Genomic DNA, 6,000 nt, shown 5'->3' with positions numbered 1-6,000 from the left:
ACTTTCCACCAGGATTCAATATATTTAAGTGACAAGGGAAAACCTACAGTAATTGCATGTATATCAATAAGCATTGATATGGTGAGAAATTCTTTAAAGTGGCAATCAGCAGTTGAAACAATAACGTGTTTTCCCCACCACTGTTTTGCTAAAAAGCTGAGGGATGGTGCTGGAGAAATGGAACCACTCTCAAATTCATAGACAGAGCTATGGATGCAAGGACTGACCATCCATGATATTAAAATGATAGTTTTAATCACGGTTTGTTCAAATGTACATGTTTACAAGCATTGGAGTAAAACAAGCTTATATTTTGGGTTCTGATGGGGTACGACAGTTGAACTAAGCTCATGAGGCAATTATAAATTATATTCTTCAAGAATCAATGGGTACATATCAAAAATGTAAAAGTCAAACAAATTGATGTAGCAACGGGAGATTGGCCCTTTAAGATGTGGTAAACAAATGAACTGCATATTGTAAAGTGCGATGGGCAGTGTGAGTGTCTGGGCTTACAGAACAGACAGAGAGCGTTGTGAGTACCTAAGAGATGTCAGCTGTCAACCAATGACAGATTGGGCAACACTGGTAAGTCACAAATGATCACAATCAAGTGGAAGGGAGAAAAATTAATGATATGCTAATTAGCATAGTACGACTCAGAGAGATGGGTCCAGAGAAATATCCTCATTTTGGTTTCTTCCCAAACTCATTTTCTGCCACATTATCACACCAACAGGGTACAGTTATTTTCCCCTGGTATGTTTTTTGCAACATAAAAGCATGAGATTTATTTTACTACACAACAGTTACAGTAAGTTCAGGTCCCAGGTGAGTGGTCTATTTTGCACTTAAACCCCAAACAACTGAAAAGTCAAATTAATAAAATTGGCAAAATCAACAATGAAATGAACAATGATAAGACAAGAAAGTAAACAGATACAATTCAAGGGATTCCAGATAAGTGAAAATGTTCACAACACAGATATCAGACCAATACTTTCCTCTCGCTCACCAAACTGAACTACAATTAACTCAATTGGGGGAGAGACTTAAACCAGCATAGACAGTAGCCCTCTGAGAACCAACCAACAGTCTGATATGAGTCGTCGCACAGAGTGATAATGTCATGAGTATGGGCCACTCACCGGCCTCCGTTCTGTTTCTCTGATTTTCCCAGAAGACCACTGAGATGGTGCGAGAGCCCTGAGATGGGTGGAGCTTTCAGTTTTGAACCAATCAAACCACATATTATCCCATAGCTCCACCCATAATGCAATGCAGCACACACAGCCTTACTTCAGTCACTGACCACAGAGCCCAAATGCACATCCAACCTACCAACAAAACTCCCTGGTTCATCTTCCAGACCAGTCCCTATCCCTCTCAGAAAAAGGAGGTGTCGGATGAGAAGGCCCCAACCAGCCTGAATTCGTCTCTCATCAGGACACAGATGAGGCGTTGGGGTAGGGCTTGGAGTAGGGCGCGGGCCGCGGGACACATGCACGCAGCAGGATCTCACACCCTACAGGGGGAGGGATATCTGGCACACTGGCACCTCCCAATGGCTTTCTGTCATCAGTGCCACCCCCACGTCCTGTGTCTTCTTCCAATGGAGCCAATAAAGCAGCCTATGGGGATGGGGCAAACAGAAGGGGGAAGTCAAGGTGGCTAACATTCAGGTCGACACAAAATGGAGAATGCAGAGCCCAATACACAGTAGACTTTCCATAGAAAAAGCCAAATAAAAATGTGGAACTGGGCCACGATATATTTTTAGGCAGCATAAGCATGACCTTAGTAACATACTACACTCCACCAATGAGAGTATGACACCTGAGACTAAGGAAAACATACAACTCATTCTATTGCTCCATATTCTAAGTCATGGGGGAATGAAACAACCTTGACAGCGATCAGAGCTGGCGCAAGAGAAAGCGACTGTACTGGAAAACGACAGCGGCAAATTAACACAATCTATTTTTACTGAGCAGCAACAAATTACATAAATTAACAAGCTGATTACAAATTAACAAATGCCTGCTCACATCTCCCAAAATCTCGTTTAAGGCGAGGAAAGGTAAGGAGACATTTAGTGGGCTGGAGCGATGCGGTGCTTGCTTCCAGATCAATGTTTGCATTTGTTTCGGTGGGGCACAGCATAACTCTGGAGGGATGCAAATACAACAAAGCCACACTATGCGAATATCTAAAGCCAACTGGTATCAAACACAACAAAGCCACACTACGCTAATATCTAAAGCCAACTGGTATCAAACACAACAAAGCCACACTACGCTAATATCTAAAGCCAACTGGTATCAAACACAACAACCTACCAAAACACTTAACTATAAAACCAGCAGGCCAAAACTAGTATGTACAGTGCATTTGGAAAGAATTCATACCCCTATACTTTTTTCCACATTTTTGTACTTATTCTAAAATGGATTAAATTATTATTTTCCCCCTCATCAATCTACACACAAAACCCCATAATGACAAAGCAAAAACATTTTTATTTATAATTTTGGCAAAATAAATAATGAAATAATGAAATATCACATTCACATAAGAATTCAGACCCTTTACTCAGTACTTTGTTGAAGCACCTTGGACAGCGATTGCAGCCTTGATTCTTCTTGGGAATGACGATGCAAGCTTGGCACACCTTTATTTGGGGAGTTTCTCCCATTCTTCTCTGCTTATCCTCTCAAGCTCTGTCAGGTTGGATGACAAGCGTCGATACACAGCTATTTTCAGGTCTCTCAGGAAATGTTTGACGCTTGGCATTCAGGCCAAAGAGTTCAATCTTGGTTTTTATCAGACCGGAGAATCTTGTTTCTCATAGTCTGAGAGTCCTTTAGGTGGCTTTTGGCAAACTCCAAGTGGGCTGTCATGTGCCTTTTACTGAAGAGTGGCTTCCCTCTGGCCACTCTACCATAAAGGCCTGATTGGTGGAGTGCTGCAGAGATAGTTGTTCTTCTGGAAGGTTCTCCAATCTCCACAGAGGAACTCTAGAGCTCTGTCAGAGTTACTATCAGGTTCTTGGTCACCTTCTTGGTCATTCTCCCGCGATTGCTCAGTTTGGCCGGGCGGCCAGCTCTAGGAAGAGTCTTGGTGGTTCCAAACATCTTCCATTACAGAATGATGGATGCCACTGTGTTCTTGGGGACCTTCAATGCTGCAGAAATGTTTTGGTACCCTTCCCCAAACCTGTCTCAGAGCTCTACTGACAATTCCTTCGACCTCATGGCTTGGTTTTTGCTCTGAAATGTACTGTCAACTGTGGGACCTTATATAGACAGGTGTATGCATTTCCAAATCATGTCCAATCAATTGAATTTACCACAGGTGGACTCCAACCAAGTTGGTACAAGCACAAATCTGTAGACACGGGCACCCTCATAGATATCATCCTAACCAACTTGCCCTCCAAATACACCTCTGCTGTTGTCAACTTGGATCTCAGCTATCACTGCCTCATTGCCTGCATCCGTTATGGGTCTGCGGTCAAACGACCACCCCTCATCACTGTCAAACGCTCCCTAAAACACTTCAGCAAACAGGCCTTTCTAATCGACCTGGCCGGGGTATCCTGGAATGACATTGTCCTCATCCCGTCAGTAGAGGTTGGCTGGTTATTCTTTAAAAGTTCCTTCCTCACCATCTTAAATAAGCATGCTCCATTCAAAAAATTTACAACCAGGAATAGAAATAGCTCTTGGTTCACTCCAGACCTGTCTGCCCTTGACCAGCACAAAAACATCCTGTGGGGTTCTGCATTAGCATCGAATAGCCCTCGCGATATGCAACTTTTCAGGGAAGTTAGGAACCAATATACACAGGCAGTTAGGAAAGTTAAGGCTAGCTTTTCAAACATAAATTTGCATCCTGTAGTACAAACTCAAAAAAGTTCTGGGACACTGTAAAGTCCATGGAGAATAAGAGCACCTCCTTCCAGCTGCCCACTCCACTGAGGCTAGGAAACACTGTCACTACCAATAAATCCACAATAATTGAGAATTTCAATAAGCATTTCTCTACGGCTGGCCACGCTTTTCACCTGGCTACCCCTACCCCGGTCAACTGCCCGGCACCCTCCACAGCAACCCGCCCAAGCCCCCACCATTTCTCCTTCACCCAAATCCAGATAGCTGATGTTCTGAAAGAGCAAAATCTGGACCCCTACAAATCAGCCGGGCTAGACAATCTGGACCCTCTCTTTATAACATTATCTGCCGAAATTGTTGCAACCCTTATTACTAGCCTGTTCAACCTCTCTTTCGTATCGTCTGATATTCCCAAAGATTGGAAAGCTGCCGCGGTCATCACCCTCTTCAAAAGGGGGAGACGTTCTAGACCTGTCATGGGATTCTTCTGTTGAAGGAGAGGCGGACCAAAACGCAGCGTGGTTATTTAGATACATCTTTAATAAAGATGAAAATAGAACAATATGCAAAAACAAGAAACGTGAAAAACCGAAAACAGCCCTATCTGGTGTAACAAACACAAAGACAAGAACAATCACCCACAAAACCCAACACAAAACAGGCTACCTAAATATGGCTCCCAATCAGAGACAATGACTAACACCTGCCTCTGATTGAGAACCATATCAGGCCCAAACACAGAAACAGACAAACAAGACATCCAACATAGAATGCCCACTCAGATCACACCCTGACCAAACAAAACATAGAACATACAAAGCAAACTATGGTCAGGGTGTGACAAGACCCAAACTGCTACAGACCTATATCTATCCTACCCTGCCTTTCTAAGGTCTTCGAAAGCCAAGTTAACAGATTACCGACCATTTCGAATCCCACCGTACCTTCTCCGCTATGCAATCTGGTTTCAGAGCTAGTCATGGGTGCACCTCAGCCACGCTCAAGGTCCTAAACGATATCATAACTGCCATCGATAAGAGACATTACTGTGCAGCCGTATTTGTCGACCTGGCCAAGGCTTTCGACTCTGTCAATCACCACATTCTTATCGGCAGACTTAACAGCCTTGGTTTCTCAAATGACTGCCTCGCCTGGTTCACCAACTACTTCTCAGACAGAGTTCAGTGTGTCAAATCGGAGGGCCTGTTGTCCGGACCTCTGGCAGTCTCTATGGGGGTGCCACAGGTTTAAATTCTCGGGCCGACTCTCTTCTCTGTATACATCAATGATGTCGCTCTTGCTTCTGGTGATTCTCTGATCCACCTCTACGCAGACGACACCATTCTGTATACTTCTAGTCCTTCTTTGGACACTGTGTTAACTAACCTCCAGACAAGCTTCAAAGCCATACAACTCTCCTTCCGTGGCCTCCAACTGCTCTTAAATGCAAGTAAAACGAAATGCATGCTCTTCAACCGATCGCTGCCCGCACCTGCCCACCCATCCAGCATCACTACTCTGGATGGTTCTGACTTCGAGTATGTGGACAACTACAAATGCCTAGGTGTCTGGTTAGACTGCAAACTCTCCTTCCAGACTCATGTTAAGCATCTCCAATTCAAAATTAAATCTAGAATTGGCTTCCTATTTCGCAACAAAGCATCCTTCACTCATGCTGCCAAACATACCCTCGTAAAACTGACCATCCTACCGATCCTTGACTTCGGCAATGTCATTTACAAAATAGCTCCCAACACTCTACTCAACAAATTGGATGCAGTCCATCACAGTGCCATCCGTTTTGTCACCAAAGCCCCATATACTACCCACCACTGCAACCTGTACGCTCTCGTTGGCTGGCCCTCGCTTCATACTTGTCGCCAAAACCACTGGTTTCAGGTCATCTACAAGTCTCTGATAGGTAAGGCCCCGCCTTATCTCAGCTCACTGGGCACCATAGCAGAATCCACCCGTAGCACGCGCTCCAACAGGTATCTCTCTAGTCACCCCCAAAGCAAATTCTTCCTTTGGCCGCATTTCCTTCCAGTTCTCTGCTGCCAATGCCTGGAATAAATTGCAAAAATCACTGAAGCTGGAGACTCTTACC

At 44.2% G+C, this 6,000-nt stretch overlaps 1 pseudogene; it reads right to left on the bottom strand.

Annotated features, from left to right (window-relative positions):
- Positions 1-272: 272 nt before the first annotated feature.
- The window catches only part of LOC112224874, a 73,775-nt pseudogene continuing 68,047 nt past the window's right edge, over positions 273-6,000 (bottom strand).

Source organism: Oncorhynchus tshawytscha, linkage group LG26 (assembly GCF_018296145.1).
Source record: "Oncorhynchus tshawytscha isolate Ot180627B linkage group LG26, Otsh_v2.0, whole genome shotgun sequence".
Taxonomy (NCBI): domain Eukaryota; kingdom Metazoa; phylum Chordata; class Actinopteri; order Salmoniformes; family Salmonidae; genus Oncorhynchus; species Oncorhynchus tshawytscha.
The sequence above is the reverse complement of the archived record's forward strand: the minus strand, read 5'-3'. Positions and strand labels throughout refer to the sequence as shown.